The sequence below is a fragment of the Corvus hawaiiensis genome, chromosome 6 (assembly GCF_020740725.1).
Source record: "Corvus hawaiiensis isolate bCorHaw1 chromosome 6, bCorHaw1.pri.cur, whole genome shotgun sequence".
NCBI classification, from domain to species: Eukaryota; Metazoa; Chordata; class Aves; order Passeriformes; family Corvidae; genus Corvus; species Corvus hawaiiensis.
In genome coordinates, this window is record NC_063218.1 from 17485056 (window position 1) to 17507592 (window position 22537).

The following is a 22537-nucleotide window of genomic DNA, read 5'->3' on the forward strand; positions in this document are numbered from 1 at the left end:
TTGTCCATGCATTTTTTTCTAGCTGAGGTAGCATTTGAGGAGATAGGGTAGCAACTTGAACCTCTGTTCAGGCCATCTGTAAAGAAGATGGTAATTATCAGAGACTGGGATAAAATCCTGCTCCTAATGAAGGATCTCAATAGCTTTTGAGGATGCTGAGGTCATCTGTGGTAGGTTGGCCTCATCAGCTCTGTTAGATACTCTGTAAAAGACTCTGTCAGGCCACAGGAATGTAGTTTTCTAATTTTGATCTCTTGATTGCTCCTGTAGCCCTGATTTTGTTCTTGTTTTCTCCCCAAATCTAAGCAGTGTTATGTTTTCATCCTATGTCCCGTGCATGCATTCTTTTGCTAATGAAAGAAAGGAAATGATCATGCTCAGATTTCTGTCTTTAAAAAACAAGAGAATCAGTTTGATTCTGTTTTATTTTTGATCAGGTTACAAGGGATAAAGTTGACCTTGTCTGAAGATAAAGGATTAAAGTTTACTAAGTGCAAAGTGATGTGGAAATCAGCTTGGGTTTTTTCCTGTAAAATTTAGAGGCATCAAATAAGCTGAAGTGATTTTGGATGTGGTGTTTGGGACTCTTTTTTTCCCTTCAGTTCTTCAGATTTGTGCCACAGAAGAGCAGGTTTTTGAAACTGTTGAGTGGAAATAAGTAATGCCTAAACTGTGTTGTTTGAGTGTAAGACTTCAAGCTAGTTCAGCTGTTAGGACCGCTCTTAAATAAGTCCTTCAGGCTGATGTAGGTGACTTCCTGCCATAAATACCGTGCAGTTTCTATTTTATGTAATTTAATTTCATTACAAAATTTCCACTCGTTCATCTGCTCTGCTGTGATTTCTTGTGAAAGGAACATCCATGACAGGTTTTTTTGTGGGCCTACATGTTACCAACTTGCTCCTCAAGACCTGCCCCATGCCGCAGTTGTTCCCAGTCATAGGGTAAGGCAATCACAAAGTATTCCCATCCCATGGATGCATCCTTTGCTTCTCCAGCTTGGAGACTGCAGTCAAACAAGGTGATTTTGCCTGCCTGGGTCCACAGGAGTCAATGCATTTTGGTTGCAGTACTGAGGACTATGTAATTGGCAGTTGTGGTGATGAGACTAAGACTTCAGGGTGTTCTGTCAAATCTGACAGGGAGTTGCCTGCTTGCTTTTTGTTTGGCAGTTCACTGTAAAACCACAGCTACAAAAGGATGTTTCTTTTCTTTTTATTTCTTTGCCTCTTCTAGGCAACCTAGGGAGAAATCGTTGATGTGGTCCTGTCTGTGGCTCATACCTGTCATCATGCTCTAGACAGACATCCTCTTTTCTTCCAAAATATGGAAGATTTCCAGTTAGTTGTGTGGAAATTGGGGAGGGGGTAGTATTTTTTTCCTAGCGTCTTCTTGTTACTCTCTCATGTAAATTGTTCATTGTTTTGTGTTCACTGTTCATACTTGAAGATTTTTAAGAGGAGGATTGATACTTTGAACCCTTAAAGAACAAAATTAGGCAAGGTAGAAATGGCTGTGATTGCTGCTTTGGTCTATGATGCTGTGCTCTTTTCACTGCACCACAGATGAAAGCCTATGTTTATTCCTAAAAAAATTCTGATGCTCACCTGAGTTCAGTTATTTACTTGGAGGAAAAAAAGTTCCCTTAGACATGAGAAGGCTGTTTAAAAATCTGTGTTGGACATTTTAATTGCAGCAAGCGATGAAGCCTTTGAAGTTTTATTACCTATTACGTACTTGATTCAAAAGTTGCCTTTTGCAATAGCTTAAGGTTTTTTATTTGCCTGAGATTATTAACATTTCTGTTTCAAGCTTTGAAAGAGAAACTCTGAGCATGATTATGAACATTAGGTTAATACATAATCCCCACTCAAAGGTTCTCCTAGATTTCCATGTGCTTGTTTAGAGGCCATTCAAAGGTGCTTAGCTTTAATTGCCATTATGTGAGCACACAGAAATAAGGACCCAAGAGTCTTATCAATTATTCTGTTCACAAATTCGTTTTTAGATCGTCTCACAGCTGTTCTAGGTTAAATTTGCATTGAAGTTACTGGGACTTTTAAATGTATTTATCCAGTTGGGCTGAAGATTCTATTGTCTCCTTATTTAGATGCTCAGTGGTTATACTTTTCTTGGTCTTTGTGCAATTGCTGAGGATTTATTTTTTGTGGCATTGTTTTGGGAGGTATTTTACCTGCATGCAGACTTTTAACTGCTGACATAGAAATTATAAGAGGCCTGTTTAGAAATGGCAAAAATGTTTGAGTTTTTGTGGCTTTCAATGAGCTGCAAGATCTTAAATACTTGGGTTGGAAAGGAAAAAGGAACCTCATCTTTTAACAGTCTTCTCAAATATTACTTGGAGGACTAGAACTGGGAAATGAAACGGAAAGGTGGCTGGACCTACATCTTCCACCATCAAAGAAAAGCCTTTTCTGTAGTCACGGCTCCTATAAAGATCTGTGAAGTTCATGGGGGAATTCAGAGTGAGTTATTGTCAAGTAAAAACTGGAAATATGTTTCTAGAATGCAGGAAAGAACTGCTGTGTGGGGAAGTCTCTTTGGTGCAGCCTGCCCAATACCAGAAGGTCACAATAAGGCTGAGAGAAAAAAAAATCAACCATGTGTTACACTGCAGAACAGAGTAGAAAATATATTATGTGTTTATACTGTAAAATCGAGAACAGACATGTAGAAATCATACAGAAATACCCTGTACTTAATGCAGTGTGTTACCCAAATTATGAACAGCTTTCTGGCACTGAAGATACTAACACCAATGTCCGTAGCAGTAAAACACAACAGGCTGAATTCTGTCACATCAGAAGGTTTCAAGCCATCCCTGGCCTTGCTTGTCCCAGCCACGTGCATCACTGAGCATGGGGCACTCCAGAAGTTGGGTTTGTGCTCTCTGAGCTATCCATCCTCTCATATGAATATTGAAACCAATCACATGGGCTGGCCGGGAGTACAGAAATGCTGGTTTGAGCCCTGTCTCAGCCAGATGTTAGGAGCACAAGAAATGCCCCAGTTAATTGGAATTAGTTATTTGAGCTCAACACCCAGCTGTCAGGCAGGCAGTGGGAGATGCCACCCAGCAGCCTCCAGCCCTGTCCCACTGGTGGTCCCAGCCTGGGTGGTGGGTGTGCATGTTCCCCCAGCAGTACTGTCCCTGCTGCTGCCTGGGGGAGCTTGCACTGCAAGTGATGCTGATCTTGGAGAAATAAATAATGCATGTGTGGAGGGGTATCTTCATCAGATTCCTTCACTGGTCTTGCAGGTCTGAGTTTCTTGTCCTTAAAGCTACTGTGTTGTACTCAGTGTTGTACCTGCCCAAAGCCTTGTGTGTCACTGTATCCTCGGCATGGCATTCACCCGATGGCATGGCCTCTGATTCCCATTCAGCACTAAAGTTATTTTCCATTTTGCCTTTTCATATTTTTTTAAAGAATTTTTTTAAACTCAGGGGTTACTAAAACATTTTCTGTTTTATTTTTTTAACATTAATATTTTTTGTTTAGTTAAAATTCTCCTCCTTTCTGACAAAACACCCTGTGTGTGTTTGGTGAAAGAAGGTTGATCAGTTTTTCAGTAAAAAAATTCTGTTAGAATAAAGCTTTTCATTTGCAAAAAATACTGAGGTTATGATTTTTTGGGTCTCAAGCCCAGTACACATTTCCAGGTTATCACGGAAAACAATCTCCCCCAGATTTTCTATAGGAAAGGCAAGTGCAGTTTGTCATGAATCCCAGCTAATTTATTCCCTGTTCCATAAATGTTATCCCCTACCAGTCCAAAGGCTGTCATTACGCTGCTGTCATTACCCATCTGTTTAGCATGTAGAAGTCCTTGGGGCAGGGATCGCATCTTTGCTTTGTACTGTGTAAAGCTGAGCCTGTGGCTAACACTTGAGAAACAATTAATGATAATGCAGCTCAGTAGGGTACTGGGATACCAAGCTAATAAGAGTGGTATAAATGCCTGGCTGGATGGAATTAGAAGGAACTTCTGTGTCCCAGTGGTGTGTCTCCAGCAGGTGAGGGGAAATAATCTTAAAACATTGTATGACAAGGAGCAGTGAAAAAATAGACAGCATTTCTGAAGGATGTAAAAGAGAAAAGAATGCAAGAGAATCACAGTTTGGGCATGTGTTATGCTTTATTATTATTATTTTAATGAGATTTTTACAAACTAAGTATTTTTTTCCCTACCATAAAATAAGGGATCACTTCACAACATTGGTATCATTAGTGCCTGTGTTGGTTGTCCTTTGCATGATCTTCTGCATGCATTATAAGTCGATGCTTTATTGTATTTTCCTTTGTATCTTAATGAACCCTGTGTGTTGGGGAGAGAGAGAAAAGCTCAGTAGATTTTCATCTTATGTTAATCCATCAAAATCAAGTTTGCAAGAGATGCAAGAGATGGAGGAGGTGCGTGTGTGCGCGCAGACGTCAGCGCCCAGCCGAAAGCTTGCCAGTTGCCCAGCAACCTTCCCGGAGGAAGATGGATGTCCTGCCACCCGCTCCGCTTTTAGCTGAGCTACAATATATTCACGGCCCCGCATCCGCTGAGCACGCAGGGGATGGGCACGGGCTCAGCTGCTGGGGGCATGTTGCCTTTCTCAATGGTTGGCTCTTGTACCAGGGCTGGAGAAAATGTGTTCCATGCCATCCTCGTTAAAACTGTTAATTCGGTTGACTACATCACGTTGGTTTGGGAGCAGGTGCTGTGAGCTTGTTCACACTGATGGTATTGCGCTTCCCCTCTGTCAGCTCTTAAAGCCATATTGCCAGCAGAATCTCCCTCCTTTTCAGAAAGGTCCTTATCTGTAGTAAGAAATAAAACCATGGGCTGTAGGAGCTCAGCAAATGCTTTGTGTGTCACTGACCTCTCTCTCTTTGGTAGTTTCTTTTGTTCCTGAATTGGGCTCAGCTAGCATGGCCAGGTCTGACCTCCACATTGGCTGTGCTTCCCAGTCCTGTGGTTGACCAGATTAGGACACCTGCCCACACACACAGTGGGTCAGGCACTGTTGGGTTGCAGCCTAAGAAACCTTTGGAGGAATCAGAGAGCTCTTTGAAGAGTGTTGTGCAAAGCCAGCATTTTGGTGCCAAATAGGACTTGATGGTGTCTCCTTAATTTTATGGAATATTTAAATATTATAGGATGCATTTATTCACTATATGGATTCCTTTAGAAGATGTGTCAATCTTGTTCTCAAGGATGAATTTAAAATCCTTGCACATTTACAACGGTTGGATTAAATCTTGCTGAAAAGCTCACACAAAATCCTACCTGTGTAATCACAGATATCTTTCATGGTCTGCTTCTGGTGCCTTTATTTATGTTGACAAGCTTTTTACTTAGGGTTTGATTCAGGAAAGCAGTTACGAATGTACTTGACTTTAAATCTTTTTATAGGCCTGTTGAAACTAATGAACTTCTTGACAGGTTGAAACTTGAATGTATGCTCTGCTGGATCCGGACCTGTGTGAGTGATGTTGAGAGTGCAGGACCTAGGAGTCTGAGGAAGGCAAAAAGGGCTATGCTGGCATAGATGCTGTTGTATCAGGTTCTTTGATCACTGCAAATTAGGGTATGGAAACATAAAAAGGGTTACCAGGGGAAGCACCAATTCTCCTAAAGGGAAAAAATTTTGCAGCCTCTTAAACTGAGAAAAATCTGCCCCAACCCGAGAAACATTGCTCTGCTTCATCTGTGTTGCTCTCTCCATCGCCCCCCCCCGGCGCAGCTGTTTGTGGGCATGCAGCTGCTGTGAAGCTGTTTCTTGCACCTGTGTCCTGGGTTGACTCAGTCCACGTGCCCCTGACCTTAGGGGAGCGGGACTGCCTCTGAGAGGTGGTGTTTGTATGGGCAGGCACGGAGAACTCACAGCAGCAGTGAGCTACATGTGGGAGGGCAACATGGTTCTTGCTTACTCTGGGCTTGTATATGTGGCAATTATGTGTCATTTCAAATGCACTTTCTGGTGGCAAGCTATTTATCAACTGGCTATTGAACTTGTTATTTCCTGAAGCATATCGTATGTGGCTCTTGATGGAAAAGCTGCTGTTCTGTCTCTTTGTTCTTCCACCTTGCAAAGATTCTTTCTTACTCATTTTGTTAAAGTCCTTCAAGTCTAGATTGATAACCTCTATCACCTGAATGGTGGAGCTTTGTTCAATGACAGCTGTTGCTTTTGTTGTGCCGTTTCTAAAATGATTGTGCACACAGTGGCAGAGGAAAGTAGCTGGAAGTGGGGCATTGGATGCCTGAACTTCAGAAGAAGGAACATTTTCAGAATGCGGGTGTGCTTATTTGTTGGGAAACAAGTAGGGACGATGGAAAACTAGCATCTTGTTTACCAGACAGGAGCCTGGATAACAGCAAAATGCTACATACTAAGATTTTAATTGAGTGATTCACGGGTTGTTGGGGAAAAACATTTCTTGCAGTTTGAAAGTGTGATCAGGGAACAAGTGGTTCGTGTCTCAGTCTGAGCACAACTCTTGTCATATTCATTCCTGATTATGAGATTTGTGTCTTGTCATCTCTTTAGCCAAATTCAGCAGGTGTGGGTCCCACTCCTTTTGACAGAGATAATGATTTGCTGCTTATGGGTTCCCATTTCAGGAAAGGTCAAAGAAAGACTTTCCTTCCCATGGTTAAATCAACTTTTTTCTTCTGTTTTCGTTGAGGAGTCAAATGGGAATGTGCCGTAAGCTGCATACGGAAAAGAATGGCAGTCAGGGTCTGCGCAGGGAAGCATGCTCACCCTTACCAGTGCTGGTCCTAACGAGTACGTCATTAATCTGTACTGTGAAGACTCCTGGTGAACACGGTTATGCCCTGTCACCCTGCCTTTACTCCATGTTCTATAAACACAAACCAAAAAGGACCGTTATCTTAAATGGATTTATATGATAAGAAACTACCTTGTAGTAGGTGCAGGTAAATGGTTAGCTTAGAGCCTTTATTACAGATGTTGGAAGTGTTCCAGCCCGGCTCTCTGTCCTGTGTGGTGGGACTCACCTGGCTGGTAGGTGTGGGTGCACGCACCCAGGCAGGCAGGCAGGCAGCACCCCTTCATAGTCCCCAGAAAGAAATGAGCACTCAGGGTACAAACTGGCTCAGCCAAAGGAGTGCTTCTGCCCAGATGATTCCCTCTGGGAATGCTGCTCTGCCTCTCTCCTGGAGCCCAGGTGACCAGTGCGGCGATAGGCAGAGGTCAACACTTCGCAGCATCTTGGATTATGTGATGCAGGTCACAGGTGTAACACCAAAACAGGCTCACAGTGTCCTTTTACTAGGATATGTTCAGAGCTTTCTTCTGCTCAATGCTGGGTATTTCTGTTGTCCCATAGGATGAAAAGGAATTGAGGGCACACAATACAATCCATGACAGTGTCCTCAAGAAGTGTGGAAGGGTAGAGGAGCAAGGTAGCTGATCACAAAGAGCCACTAAAGCAGCAACAAGGATATCTTCTCTTTTTTGAGACCATTTAATCTTTTTGAATGAGTAATTCAATATTTATAATATTATAGTAGCTCTAATAACTTGCTTAAAAATTTAGAATAGTTAATGGGTGAAGTGGAATAAGCATGTTTAATGCATCTCACTGATCTGCTGCTGTACCTCCTGCTAGAAGAGTTTTATTTAAACACGTAATTTTCTCCCATTTTAACAACACTGACTGGAGCAAGCACGCTGGTTCTGTGTTGCCTTGGATTGTATTTGTAAAGCTCCCTGTCTGGTGTGTCCCAGCTATCTGGAGCACCACCTCCTTACATCAGACGAATTATCCTTCAGCAGAGGAGGGCTTTTCAGCAAAATGCATTGATCTGTCAGGTCCTTTATTGAAGATGCAATACTAGGATCTGTTGTGGTAGGTGAATTTTGTGTATTATTTTATGTCTTATTAGATAAGGTTCCCTTAATTCCTGGGACGTTAGCCCCAGACTCAGTCCAGCTCCCAGGGAAGTGCTGTTTCCTGCACTGCTTTCCCAACTCAGTAGAAAGCTCTACTGTGCTCGAAGACTCAAACTGCTGATCACAGTCATCAGTTGGGCACTGCTGGAGATACTGTAGACAGTTTGGACCTGTTCTGTGTGGACTTGGTGAGTTGAAGACACAGGTCTGGATTTGATACAGTTGGGTTACGATACAAAGCTTACAGGGACAGCCGTGTCTTGCATTGCTGAAGACATGCACTGGGACATTTTGTGGCAGTCTCCATAGCACTTAAGGCTTCATGCCTGGTGGATTGCATGGCTACTGCTGAATGAGAGGTGATAAAACACAAAAAGTTGCAGCAAGGTCACCATCTGTTAGAACGGGGTGGAGATTCCTACCCAAAGTTGATGGCAGTATTTTCTTTCCCAGAAAGAATTCGGAAGGATTTCTGTGAGATAGTTTAGTGTTGGTGTGAAATATAAGCCTGGCTGCAGACTTCATTGACTGACAGGGAAGGGTTGGGAGCAAGGCAGAGCATTCCTTAAAATGAAGGGACCTGCTCAGTGTGAGCAGACTCCTTGGAGCGCTGTCCTTTTTCCACCAAACTCATCTGTGCCTTCTTGGTCTTTGGCTGGTTGGTCTCTGTCCATGGACTGACCCTGCTGTGCGTGGTGAAGTCCATGGAGAGCTACGTGTTGTGTCACAGCACCCGCAGTTCAGTCTGTGCAATACGCTGAAGTGAGGTAGTGCTTAAACATTTTCTGGTGAGTGACTGTAGATACGTTATGGTCAAAAATCCTAAAAGAAGTTGATACAGATCATCTCTGGTCTGCTTCTGTTAACTTCTTAAGCCTCTTGGAAATTCACAATGAGCAAATGTGCTCAAGAGGAAGATCCCAGGTAACTGCCAGCAGCTTAGCCTGACATCAATCCCAGGCAAAAGAATAGAACTGAGAGAGGATTTAGAGAATTAAAGGTAGGGAATATAATTAATGCCATTCAACATTCTTTTTTGGAGAGTGTGTCTTGTCAAACAAACCTGATTTATCTGATAAGATTGCAAGTTTGGGGGATAAGATAACTGTGTAGATATAATATACTTTAACTTCTATAAGGTGTTTGATTTTATTCCACATGACATTATTATTAAAATATTAGTACTATACACTTTTACTGAAGCATATCTTAAATGTATTAAGAACCAGGTAAGTGACAGAGCTCAAAAAGCAGTTGTCAATAGGGAATCTTTACTGAATGTGAACATTTTTTTAATGTAACTCTGCAGGGATCAGTCAGAACCCTCATGCTATTCATCATTTTTGGCAGTGATATGGAAGTAAATATAAAATTATTTCTGATAAAATTTCTGGGTGACATAAAGATTGATGAAGTGAGAACGAGGGCAGTAGGATACAGTGCTCTTGGTTAATTGGCCCTACTGAAACAAAATTCCAAAACTGCTTTAAATCTAATTAAATAAGAAAGTTTTTGTGCATCTGGAGAGGAACACAGCACAGAGCTGTTGCCCAGCCTGGAAAGCAGAAGGTTTATGAGAAACCTTTCAGTGTGCTGGCTCCTGGAGAAATGGCGCTTTCCTAGGGAAGAGGCAGTTTGTCTGCAGGATCCCATGGCCTCCCTCCGACAGTGGTGGTTGTCCATGGCTCGGCAGAGCTGCTGTTAGAGGAACCTCATGGAGGAGGCTGCTGATGGGAAATGACTCTTCATCCTCAGTGCTGTGGAAGGCCTAAGAGAAATGTGGATTAGGTACTGGTTAAATTTCTGTCTTTGGTTGTGTATCTGTGAGGTCTCCAGTATGTTTTCTCATTAACCTTTGTCCATTGGAGGTTTTGAAGATGCCCTGTATCTCTATCATGGGAATCAGACTTGGCAGTAGAGTTTAGCCTGAATATGGAGCAGGGTCCATACTGCTGAGACTGGCTTGCAGTTCTCTGTTAGCACCTCCAGACATAAAGTAGGCTGCAGCAGCAAAGGGCACACAGCACTGAAATGAGAACACAGAGGTGTCGCATACCCATGGCATGGCTGTATTACTTTAGAGGCTCTTCTTGACTGCACAAACTTACAGTAGTTGCTCACCATAGGTGCACATGGGTGTAATCCATGTCATGCCAAGGCTTTTCCTGCTGGTGAGATGAAAAGAGAAGTTGGGTACCCAGGTGTGATGCAGTGCACCCCATTGGCAATAGTGACATAAGGTACCCCGTTATGAGGGCCATACCAGTGCCAAGAGTCTTCAGCAGTGGCCAAGGGTAAGTTCACAGATTCTGTAAACATCTTCAGACTTGTTGCATTTTGAAGAGAGAGATTTTGAAAAGGCAGAGGAGGTGACTACTCTTTGGCTACTGCTTTTAGCTTTGACTGAGCCAAATCTGCTTGTGCATGTAGTGCCGGAGCCTTCCTTGTTTCCAAAACCTGACCGCAGCATCGCAGCATTACAGAGTAATAATTTACACTGGAAAGGACTGCTGGTGGTCCAGCAGCCTGCTAAGGGCCAGCAAAAGCCAGCTGCTCCCAGATGGAGATTTCACAGCCTCTCTGGCTCATCTGCTCAAACACTTCACTACCCTCATTGTAGTTTCGTTGGGTTTTTATTGTTCATAATCCAACTGAAACTTTCTGTGCTCAGCTTGTGGCTGTTGTCTCTTGCCCTGTTCCTGTAGTCCTCCAAGGGAAATCCACTCAGCCTCTTACACCCTCCCATACCCAGGTGGTTGTAGACAGCTCTCCCTGGAGCCTTGTCTTGTTTTGACTGAAGAAGCCCTGCTCCCTCAGCCTCTCCGTGCATGTCCTGTCCTGCAGCTCTCTGACCATAGCAGCCCTCAGCAGGTCTTGCTCCAGTACTTCACTGTGTCTGCACCCAGTGCTCTGAGGTTGTCTGTTGGGGTCCCTCCCCTGCCGTGTAGCCCTGGGAGAGGGGCCCTGAGGGCACAGACACGGGGCTTCCCTGTCCCTGCTCAGCCTCGTTCCCATTGGTTGGTTTGTGTTCCCTGCGCGGGCAGAAGGACCCTTGGTCCCGTGACTGGAACAGTTCCTGGGCAGAGCCTCGGCCATGCGGCTGGAGAAATAAACATCTCTGAAACATCTAGCAAGAATCTGTCTGTCCATATATATTTCCTTTCCACGGGACTCCTGGTTTGATATATGCGTGTTGCAGTATCCCCACTGCAACAGTTGTCCCACTATCACTGAGCAGAGGCAAATGGCCATTTCTGTCAACCTGCTGTTATGCTTTAAAAGGGGAGAAATGAAGGACAAAAATTGGTTTTATTGCTGTAAAGCTTAGCTTTTCTCAGCAAGATCTCAGCATGTGACTGTTTTACCACCCATGCAGGGAAAGTGTGTGGGGGGGGGGGCAGTTAGACCAGAAGTGTGTGTCCTTGAGGCAAACAAACCAGCAGTGAAGTGTCCCCTTTAAATGTCCACCTCAGAGTTAGTTGTGGCTCAGCCAGCCCTCTGGGATCCTCAGCTGCGTGACTGCCTAGCAGCAGAGGTACAGTGAAGATGGAAAACCCTGTGATGAGACTGACAGGAACTTCAGGTCCAAATAGCAAAGTGCACCAGGCCATGGTCTGTCCTTCCCTGTGCTGCACCACTGCTTGATGTCCAGTGCACGCAAACAGCTTCTCTCCATCACTGTTTGGAGGACCAGGGGCCATTCATTAACAGACCAACTTTCAGCGTAGCTTTCCAGGCACAAGTTTCCCTAAGCTAAAAGAAAACAGTGTATCTTACTAAATAAATGATTAGACGCCAATGATTTTCTGCCTTCTAGGGCAGAGTTATTTGGAAGCATTAAAGGAAATAGCTGCAGCAGTATAAAACCACTGCCCTTTGCACTTGCATCTTTCCCACAGAGTAATCCTTCATTCATTGTTTACTTAATGAGAAAAGAAAGAGGTTAATTTATAAAACCAAATAAAAAACAGACAGAGGACTTTATTTGTGGAACAAAAAACTGAATTAAATGAACACTGTGTCCATTAATGCTGCTAATTGTACTATGCTCCACTGTGGAAAATACACAGGTCTGCTAGGATTCTGCTCTTGCTGGTGGAGCCCACAGTCTGTTTCCAGTGAGGGTTCAAGTCAGCACTCCATGGCAAGAGTTTCCTAAAAACTTTTCTTACTTGGTAAATTAATTTCATCTCCCAGTCTGTGACGGTCTCAGCCTCTCAGAGGTTTCTTAAATTTAATAGATAAGTATAGGAATAATTGGCAGAGCTGGTCTTGCTGGTGAGCGCTGCTGTCTGAATCATTTGCAGATTCTCGTGCATCCATAGAGATCTGCTGCAAGGAAGAGAAAGAGGGACCACTTAATTCATTTTCCCTGCTCCAGAGAAGTCTGTAGTACCCATGCTAGAATTTAACAGTTTCTAGGCTATTTCTCTTGGCTGTAGGATATTGCAGAGGTTGGAATTAAACCCAGGTGGGGGCAAAGTTTTGCATTTCATCTGTGCGTTCCCTGGTAGCTGTCCCTTTTTGCTAGTCATTGCACATCCGAAATCTCCACCATCCCAGCTGGGGGTGGAGGCAAGGTAGCTGTGCCCTGATGTAGATGGGAGAGTGTTAGATCTGCATGAATGAGGGTTACTTGATGCTGAGACTGGCTGGAGGCTGAAGCTGCCCTATCTCCCTCTCTTTCCTCAGTCAGCCTACAGATGAGGGAGGGGACAGGGGGAACTGGGCAGGAGTGGGTCTGTGATGGAAAGAGGGATCAGTACGTGAAGGCATCTATGAGTAGTTCATGAAGACTCCTAAGAATAACTTTTGATTCGCTTTGGGAAGCCGAGGATCACTGTGAAGCGTAGATGAGGAAAAACATGTCTGGAAAAAAGAGTTGTTTTGCTGGAATTCCCTCTAGTGATTTAGAAGATTTTGTGTTGGAAAAGACACTTTCCTCTGGGCTGTAACTGAAACCAAAAGAAATACATAAAGAAGTTTAATCTATTTACTGAACTATACCAGCTGCCCTGTGAATGTTGAGGCTTCATGGAGCTTTGAAGTCTCCACTGCCACCCTGCTGAAAGGAGCTTGGGAGAGGTAGTTCTTCACTAACTTCTCATCACATTTGTCAGCCAGATTGATCTTCAGATTGTGGTAGCAAGAGTGAAATCTAATTTGTGAAAACAATTAGTGAAAATTTAAACCAAACTAGTACCACAGATCATGTGCAGATTTTAATGCAAAAGAAAGGCCTGGAGCAGAAGATTTTTCCATTCTTATGTCAGGCAGATTCATGACTTTTGAATTTAATCTGCAATTCGTTTTATTTCTGACATTATGGAATTCTACTTTTTACTTTAAATAAGACTTGTTCCTATATATGTGTATTTTATGTGTATCTAAAATACATGTATAATGTATATGTATTTATGAATATAAATTAATACATACTTATTGTAAGTGTGTATATATATGAAAAATATGTAGTTGTTGCTGCAACATAGCTTACTGGCACACAGACTTATACGCAGTCTTTGGAAAGTGGGTTTTTTGAAATGCTGCCGTCTCGTTGTTGAATATTCAAAGAACATTGTAATTATTGCTGTCAATATATTTTAAATGCTCAGTGGAAAAAGTTGCAAACATTTTTGTTAGAACATGTATTTGTTTGTAACCTGTTCAATACATCACCTATTTGTATGCCAGCTGGCTTCTTTTCAAAAACGTACTGTTGAGAAGATATATATATATTTATCATTGTGATATATTTTTATGCTCTTGTCACACTTTAATAGAGATCTAACGCCTCCATAATATCTTCTGGAAATATCTGGGAGACATAAGACTATCCCTTTTCTGGATATATTGGCAGAATTGCTCTTGGCTTCAGTTTGGGAATGCAAGTGAGTTTTTTCAGTTCAAAGTAAACGTAGTTGTGCTTGCCAATGGTTACATCAACATGGTAGTGTTCATTTTGTCTGGAAGGGACTAAGCTGTGATGTCTTCATGTCTGAAACTGTGGCTGTGGAGCGGGTCTGGGTCCTGGGGATGGACAGCCAGGCAGATGGAGTCTGTGGCTGGCGGCGGCTCACACAGGGAGCTTCGGGTCGAGGAGGTGCCTCCAGGCGCCGTGTGCTTGCTGGCTTCTCATTGTCTTCCCATGGAGCGACCTGTGGTCATGGTCCTTCACCTGATGATGCCAGAGGCTGCTTGTGCCTCGCTTGAGGTTTTGAGCATTTCAGAGTGTTATTTTTAATGTTTGTGTTTCAACACAGGACTGCAAGTTGGGAGGGAAGAGTAATTTTACAGTATAACCAATCTCTTTGTGTGAACATCACCTCAAAGGATGTCAAGGGTTGTGTTGCTGAAGCTGAGCCTTCCTTCTGCTTGGTGCCAGCTGCAGCTCATTTCGGCTGCCTTCCAGCCTGTGCGGCCCCCTTCCTGCTGGGGCATGAGCCACTGCATGGGGTGGCTGGGCAAGTCCTTCTTCTGGTGAAGCCCAAATCAAAGTTAGGATCTCTAAGAAATCTCTGCTGGTTACCCAGCCTCTGGGCCCAGGCAGTCAGTGAGTTTGTCTGCTTGATTTTGTTTTTATCTTTTCTGCTTCCTTTCTGACAGCAAGGGTGATAAATGTTTTTAGTGGAAGTGGGGGCTATCCAGCACCAGAGGTCATTTGGCTGGTAGATTTTCCCTGCTCACTTAAAAAGTGAGGCTGGCACCTCTCGGAAAACATCTTTCCTATGTCAGAAATACTTACCTATGCTTTCATGCTTGTGTCCTTCAGAGCAGTTCTTCAGAGCAGTCTCTGAACAGGAATGAGAAACCCATCTCTCTGGTGGGCTCTTTCTCTCATAAACTCTCCTTGGACTCTGTTGTGGTCTCAAGCGGGAGGCTGTGGTGTTTTATGGATGCATTAAAAGTGGCTAATTTTTTGTTGGCTATTCTGCTTAAATCTGGAAGAAAACTGTTGTAGGTTGAGATAGCTAAAAGTGGCCGTCTGTAGTTAGCGTGGCAAAGCCTGTGGGCAGGATATCTTTGGCCCCCGCCGGCCGGGCTGCGTCATCCTGCCACAGCAAGCAGCCAGAGGGAGAAGAGAAACCTGAGATGCACAACATGTAAATACTCCATAAATACTAGGAATTTGGCAAGGAGGCCAGCAGTGGCTTCCTCTCTCCCTGAAGATACCTCCATATGCCCAGAGATGAATCCAGTTATTTCAGCACTGTTGGCAAAACTAGTTTTCAACCTCCCACTGCTCCCAGGCTGTGCACGAGCACTGCCCTGTCTTCTCAGGTCCAGGGGGCTGCAAGGTAGGGAGGAGACATGGAAGATCAGGGAAAACGGGAGTAGCATGACCTCTGGTGTATGAGCCAGGGTATGGGGCAGACAAGGTGGTGGAAAAGACAGCTGCCTTGGGCAGTGCATTCTCACGCACACCATCTCCCTGACCTGGTTTTGGGGTGCAGGATTGAGGCCAGTGCAGGGGATGAGTGCTGGAGGCAGGACACACATCTCCTGCTTGTGCCCCGTCCTGCCTCCTTTGGATTTTGAGATCTGATAGCATTGTTCCACAATATGGAACAGCCAGAGGCAGATCACTTTTGTGACATATTACTGCAATAAAATTACAAATTTATGGCAGTCAGAGATCTAGGCATATGCCCATAATTTTTCCTTGCTGCTGTGTATTGTCTGGTCAGATGGCACGTGAACTCAACTGATCCGTAGGAGAGAGAGATAATGCGGGGAGCACTGTCCCTTCCTGCGTAGCGCCTTGGGCCTGGCATTCTGCCCTGGGGTGTGGCACCCCCAAGGGTGCGGGGCTGGCAAAACACAGTGGGAGCTTTTGGGTGGGTTTGGGCAGTAGGAAACAACCTACCACTGCAGCACCTCCTCTGAAAGATCTCATTTATCAGCTTGTGGCAAAGCTTGTGGTCCTGCTTGTCAGTGGTACCACTTTTCTAGCCCTGTTACTGCAAAAATTGAAGGTGCAAGGTGGGTTTTGGGCTTTTTTGTGGGTTTGTTTGGGGTTTTATGTTTTGTTTTGTTTTTTGTGGGCTGTGGGGTTTGGGTTTTTTGTTTTGGTTTTGTTTGTTTGTTGGTTTTCTTTCCTTCATTTTTAATGAGAAGAAGAGATACTTCACTGTATAGAAATGTCAGGGTCAAGAATTCACATCCAGCTCCTGGTTCCACTCTTCTGTACATAGCCCTTCTCCCTCCACACCATCCGTCTGTTGAAATTAATGCTTTAATACTCTTTGCAGGGTAGCATTGCTATTTATTTATTCCAATGTTTAAGTTTCTTTTCAACTTTTGGGATTAAGCTGGAGTGCCCATGCATCACCGTGGACTGTGAAAATCCCAAGATAGCATGTGACAGGCTCTTGAAAAGGGGGGAAATATGTGAAATTCTGGTTTTGCCTGTGGTTTCCTTGGCTTGCTTTCCTGGCTGTGGCTCCTGGGGCAGGGGAGGGGACCAAGGCCGTAGTTCCTGTGACCAAAAAGCAGAGAACGTTTGGTGTGCAATGCCCCAGTGGATACCGCCTTGCTGCTCCTCTGCTCCTTGGAGCCCTTCCCTGCGAGCTGTACCCTGGAATTCAAGCACAGTCTCCTTGGAATAACCTTGGAACTGCTAGTCTTACGACTTGCATGGCTTTTTTTCCCTTCAGACATAGCCAGAGCCTGAGACCATCCTACAGCAGTACTTCTTTAACAGAAGAAAGATTAGAAGTATCATAACCCAATTAGCAATCCTCCATTTCTCGTCTTTATCTGCCATGGGGAGCATCTCCCAGGGTGGGCTCAGGGTTGTTTGGATCCTACCTGAACCTGCAGCACATCTTGGGAAGCCTGTTTCTTTCTATTGCCTTTCTTTGTTATATTCTATTTTCTGTCTGTGCTTGGGGGGGGTGTGTTGTTTGGGTTCTTTTTTACTCCAGTTTAGCGTGTGACTCAGCACTGCTGTTTGTTTTGTTCTGCTGCTGGTTTCTGCATTCCCCAAAACCTCCTGGTGCTTTCAGCTGATAACACCAAAGTGTCTTACCCTAAATTTGTGGCTATGATCTCCCTACCAGCCACCACCCTCCTTTGCCTGCTGAGGTCTTCCCTTGGCCATGCCAGCCTGTGGTGGAGACCATGTTTACCTGGAGATAGCATGCACATTAGCCAGTAATTGTCACATTAATTGCATCCGTGATAACTGCATGGTATCAGGCAGGGTTCATGCAGACAGATTCCCCTGCTTCCCCCACTGGCCTGGCTGCCCTGGCCCTCTGTGGGTGCCCACTCGGCTGCTGGGGAGCTCGCCTCCTGCAATGAGTATCTGGAGGTGGTGCTTTCTTTCATGTGTGTCTGGATAGGATATGTCCTTTTTATTTTGCATCCTGGAGCCTTTAATTACTCTCAACAAGTCCCTTTCACACTTTGAAAATCCTGTAGCAATTTCAGTTTGAATTGCTTTCTCTGAGGCTTTGGTTTAGATGAGTGCACCTGCTCTGGGGTTCCAGTGGTAATTGGGCTGTAATAGTTATGATCCTTTAAATGCACTTAAGGTACCATGAGCTTTAAGAACTGATAACGATGCAATCTGGCATCTCAGCACCGGTTTTGTGTTGTCTCTGAGCATTTTGGTTTGAATTGTATTGTTTTTCCATTTGTGAAGATTACAAATATTCGCAGGTTTTAAAACTTGGATGTATTTAATCAAATGCTGCCCTGTGTTCATGTACCCATCCCACAGATCTGGGTCCTGGGCTGCTCCTCATTTCCCACTCTGCCAAACCCCTGCTGAGCTCAGTGGGAGTTTTGCCAGAACAAGGCCCTAAAAAAGAAGTATGACTCATTTGAGCAGTTGTGCTCATTTGTGCACCAGTCCAGGCTCATGTTAAAAGGATATTAAACAAAAAATACTAAAGAACCTACTTGTCTTGTCCTTGCCTAGAGCAAACATTTATCCTGGGACTGGTCCAGCAGGTTAAGGATGCCTTTTCCTCTGGTTTGTGTGTTACTTAGGATTTTGTGGTGTGGATACCATCAGAGCTTTTAAAGTTCTCTGCTGCCTTAATTCCCCTCTAAGGGGGTGGAACAGGGAGGGGGACGAAGAAAAGAGAAAGACATCTCTCTCAGGCATGTACAGTAGCAAGAGGTGTGCAGCCTGTAGCCTGCTGCTGAACTCAGAAAATAAAATTTCCAAAATTACCAGTTGTGAGTGTGATAATGAACTGAAAGTAAATATGGTTCAGTTTGCTGTGAATCATTCTTGGGGGGTTTAATTGGACTTGGATGAGCTGGCATTGTTGCAGTGCAAGAATAGAGTTGTTTCAGAATTAGACAGGCATCTCTGCTTGGCAGTGCAGAGCTGCAGCATCCCAGTGGTACTGGGGAAAACTTGCCCTCAAAGAGGCTTCCCAGGATGGCTTGAGGAAGTTCTCTGCGTGGGGAAGGAGGCAGCTGCTCCTACAAGCCCTGAGATCTGGGAACTCACCTGCTGCTACCAAACGCTGTCTCACCTCTTTGAATTGCCCTCAGATGAACACTTCGAGTTAAGGTAGTCCGTGTGAGATGGAAGGTTTTCCTTCACCAAAGAAACCCTCTAAGCTCTCCTGGCAGGGAAAAGGGGCCATGAAATTATAATAATGGTAACTGCTATAATGAGATGTTGCAGTAAACAAAAATAAGCATTTTTGTGCTCTTCCTTCCAGTAGGAATTTAAATTTCCGAAGCAGAACCACCTGCTCAGAATGGCTCAAACAATGTGCTACATCCAGGCAAAGAAAATACTTTCCTTAGGAAAGTGATTGCAATTTAGCTCCATGAGAGGTATAGGTGTGGGGTGATGCCCTAATGTGATGTTTGACTGGTGTAGCTTGGCTGTCCTGGGATGTGCAGAGAACTTGAATATGGGAACTGTCCTGTCCTGTAGTGGGGAGACACAGAAATTGTGTATCGCCCTCTTTAAAGCCATGATCGTGATTATGGGATGAGGCAAAGAGATTTATATAAGCCATTCTCATTAATGCCAGTGGGAATTACTCAGAGCTATACAAGCGCATCACAGTAAGAATGTGCCTTGGCAGTTCACTATTAATATTTGAAGATATTGCAAGCAAAGTCTCCTTCTCTGAGTCAAGCGGGCAAAAATTAGAGATTTGGCAGGGGGGTCAGGGAGGGAAAATTCTGTTATTTTAGTCTTTGGAGAGGCTATAGAAAGGTGAACCATTCGTACATACAGATCCTCAAATACAAGGAATTGCACGTGTATGTGGTCTGTTAACTGTTCCCATGGTTATAACTGCAGATATTTAGCTACTGTCTGCTGGTTACTGATGGGCAAGAGCCCACCTCTTTTTAGGAGCTGCTGACCATCTCTGCTGACCCACTCAGGGCTAGGGCTCACCATGGGGCAAGAAAGGCTGGTCCCATTCTGCTTGCAGTTACATGTTGTACTGAAACAAGATGGGCAGACTCTAGGCAGCAGAAGCAAGGCATAAGCAAAATCAGAATTTGTGATTTTAGTCTTGTGAAATATCTCAGAGAGCTTGATTCTTTTGAAGCGGCCATCAAAGTGGGTAGAAAGGACTGTGTATTTATGTGAGGTACAGTGAAAGGCAGACATTGACTTCTACTTGATGTTTCTGAGTTAGTCATTATTCCTCTGTTTGGTTTGTATCAGTAACAAACTTTCAAGTTGGTTTCGTCATAGTTTGGCTTTTTTTTTTTTGGCTTAAGTTGGCATGATGTTTCAGTCTTAAAACGTGAGTTCCAGTAGGAACTGTTATTGTGTTTATGGGTCCTGTCCTGCAATTTACCTGGTACAGCCATGCAGATGCCTTCTCCACCCTCCTTCCATGGATGGCAGGCCTGGGGCTGCAGCTGGTAGCTGTGTGGTGCTGTGGTGCTTGTCCAGTCCCTGTAAGAACTGTGGCTAGTTGCTGCCATGCTGTTTAAACTAATTTTCTTTATCATTATTAGCATTATTTACGTAACTTTTAATGGAAAAACCATTCCACCTAAACAAGATAAAGTAAAATTTACTATTCCTGACAGATGTTGACAACTTTGGAACAATGCAGGACACGCTGATTGCATCCATGCAGTGCCACTGGCTTGGAAGAAGGTTCACCAAAGCAGACGAGTCCTGCCTGTCACCCTGTGGATGATAAATGCCGGAGGTAACCTTTATAACAGCACGTTTCAGGTGACAGTCCAGCCGGAAGCCCAGGGTTCCCTACCGACAGGTCCTTGCTCTCATGGCTGCACAAGTTGAAGTTCATCAGTTTTCACATACTCAGCAAATGAACCGGTGAGGTAGAAGTCGGTGCTATGGATGGCTTGGTGCAAACCACCTTCAGGACTTTTATAAAAAGTCCAGAGTCCTGGAGATCATCAGTGGCTACACGTAACACTGAGGATGATTGTGGGTACCCTCAGCTGAAAGCAGAGGATGAAACTAGAGGACAGCCACAGAGAAAGCGCATTTCTCTCTTTTAGCTTAGCAGTGGCCAAATCCTGACCCAGTGTCTATACCTCTTATCACCCGTATATGGCAGGAACTCTGATAGGGTTTAGCAGCACAATGGTATGTGCTGTTTTGATACTTCAACAGAGATAACAGAATGCCTAAATAAATCCTGTTTGATGCTTAAATAGGGATTTCATCCTGCTGTGTCTGTAGGCAGATACCAAACAGAGTTTATAATTCACTGTCCAAGAATGTGATCCTTCCTTTCACTTTTTTTTTTTTGCATTCCAGCTTGCAGTATTTTAACTAGGTAGAAATTATGGAAATAAAGAACATAGTCACATAATAGTCATACAGAATAAAGTTAGCAGATAATTAGGTGTTGGAAAGCATGGACCTAAGAAGGTCCAGTTACTTCCTTAATACTGATATTTAATTAGACATTAAAAAGTAGAAATTCTTGAATGTTCACTGATTTCCTGTTACTAAAAACCAGTCAGGCCATGTGAGGGTGCATGTCTCCCGTGCCTTGCTATGTGGCAACAGTTAGAGGGTAAAACTCCCTGAACACCCCGCCACTGTTACCATCTCTGCTGCTTAACAGCTGTTAGCACCAGCTGGGCCCAGCCAGGAGCACCACACTTCTGAGGCCAGAGCAGCTTTTAGACTACAGCTAAAACTTCTACTACTTTTACTATTCCTCCTCCTCCTAGCTGGAGTGACTGAAGCCAAGCCAGGCTGCCGGAGGCTGTCTGAAGTGTGCTTCTCTCCTGGGTGCAAGCATGGGCCAGGAGTTGGAGCTGGGGACAGCTGTCAGCACCAGGGAGAGATCCCAGGTGAGGGCAGCTGGGTTGTTGGAAAGAGAAAAAGATATTTTATTCCAGCAGCTAAAACCCTTTTGTATTTTGGTTTCTCTTAGCAGCTATCCAAAACATTTGGGAGAAAAGCTGTCTCTTTATTAAATATTTAACACCCTTGCCTTCAGCTGTGGGCTGAGAAAGCTCCCAATCCACATGTGAGTCACCAAGAACTCCTCCAACAGAAGCAGAGGAATTCCAGACTGGAGATTGCTAGAAGAAAAAAAAGTTTGCTGATCTGGAAAAAGTCCAAAAATGGTTCACATCTCTTGTATATCATAAAGTGAGCACTGCAGTCAGTCTGGTGTGTATGTGGACAAGGAGTCATGGAGTCCCAGATCTGAAGTGGAGAAGCTCTCATTATGCTAGGGAGCATCACACCCTATATAATAGAAATGAGAAGTACACTCAGTAACTGGTCTTTTATTAAATGCTGTCTGCATTTGTATCCTGACATGCCGGAGGTGACAAGGTGTTGATCACTGCTTCCTGTAGTAGTTTGTTCCATTGGTGAATTAGTGCTAGTTTTAATCAGTTTGGCTTTTACCTCCATCCATCCATTAGCACACATCTCTCGGCAAAGCCAGGAGATCCATGATTTGGAGGTGCCCAGCTCTCTCAGGATGACAGTCTGGGATTCATGTTCAGAGAGGAGGAGTGCAGGCTCCTGCAAAAAGAGCGTATGGTAACAAATGGTGTGATAAGAACGAGTTGTGATAACAAGAAAGGTCACGGCTATCCTAGCGCTGCTGGTGGTGAGCACTGTGCTTACGTGTACTGTGCAGGCATGGAGCGTGTGATCAACTCTGCTTTTTATTTCTATTAAAGTGACAGGAACTGAATGAATAAAATAAGATTAAACTTTTTTAGCATGTTTCTCCCTTTGGCCAAATTATTTTGTCAACATCCCAATGAATTTTTCAGCTGCAGAGATATGTGTCGATCTCTGCCCCATAGCCAATTACAGAGGCATCTCCAGCAGTGGTTTTACACCTCTTACCACTGTGGACCACTTAAAAATTTTTACTGGTGATGTGGGTTCCTCGTATAGCAAACTTATACCTCCTGACAAGAGGTTTACTTCTCCCATTACTATTTGCAGATACTTAAATGGGGTTCACGGTATATAACAATATTTTCACTGGTTAAAAACCATTGGTCTGTGACACAGGTAGTTTCTGTGCACCCTGAGATCACTCCTACAGGGAGTGGCCACTAAACATTTTCTTAGGCCATAGGCTCTGAGTACTTTAAAGCAACTTCTTGTAGCTTATGTGCCTGATTCTTATTTCAAAGCAA

The 22537-nt window shown here is 44.0% G+C and overlaps 1 protein-coding gene across 3 annotated transcripts in view; it reads left to right on the forward strand.

The window, feature by feature from the left end:
* Positions 1–22537, forward strand: part of FOXN3 (forkhead box N3) — a 212436-nt gene that overhangs the window by 18489 nt on the left and 171410 nt on the right. The window contains exon 2 of one of the 3 annotated variants that reach the window (XM_048305694.1): positions 19967–20117. The exons of 1 other annotated variant lie outside the window; for it this stretch is intronic. The gene's annotated coding sequence lies outside the window, so the exon portion shown is untranslated. The remainder of the gene's footprint in view (positions 1–19966; positions 20118–22537) is intronic. One more of the 3 variants, XM_048305693.1, reaches the window with a different exon arrangement.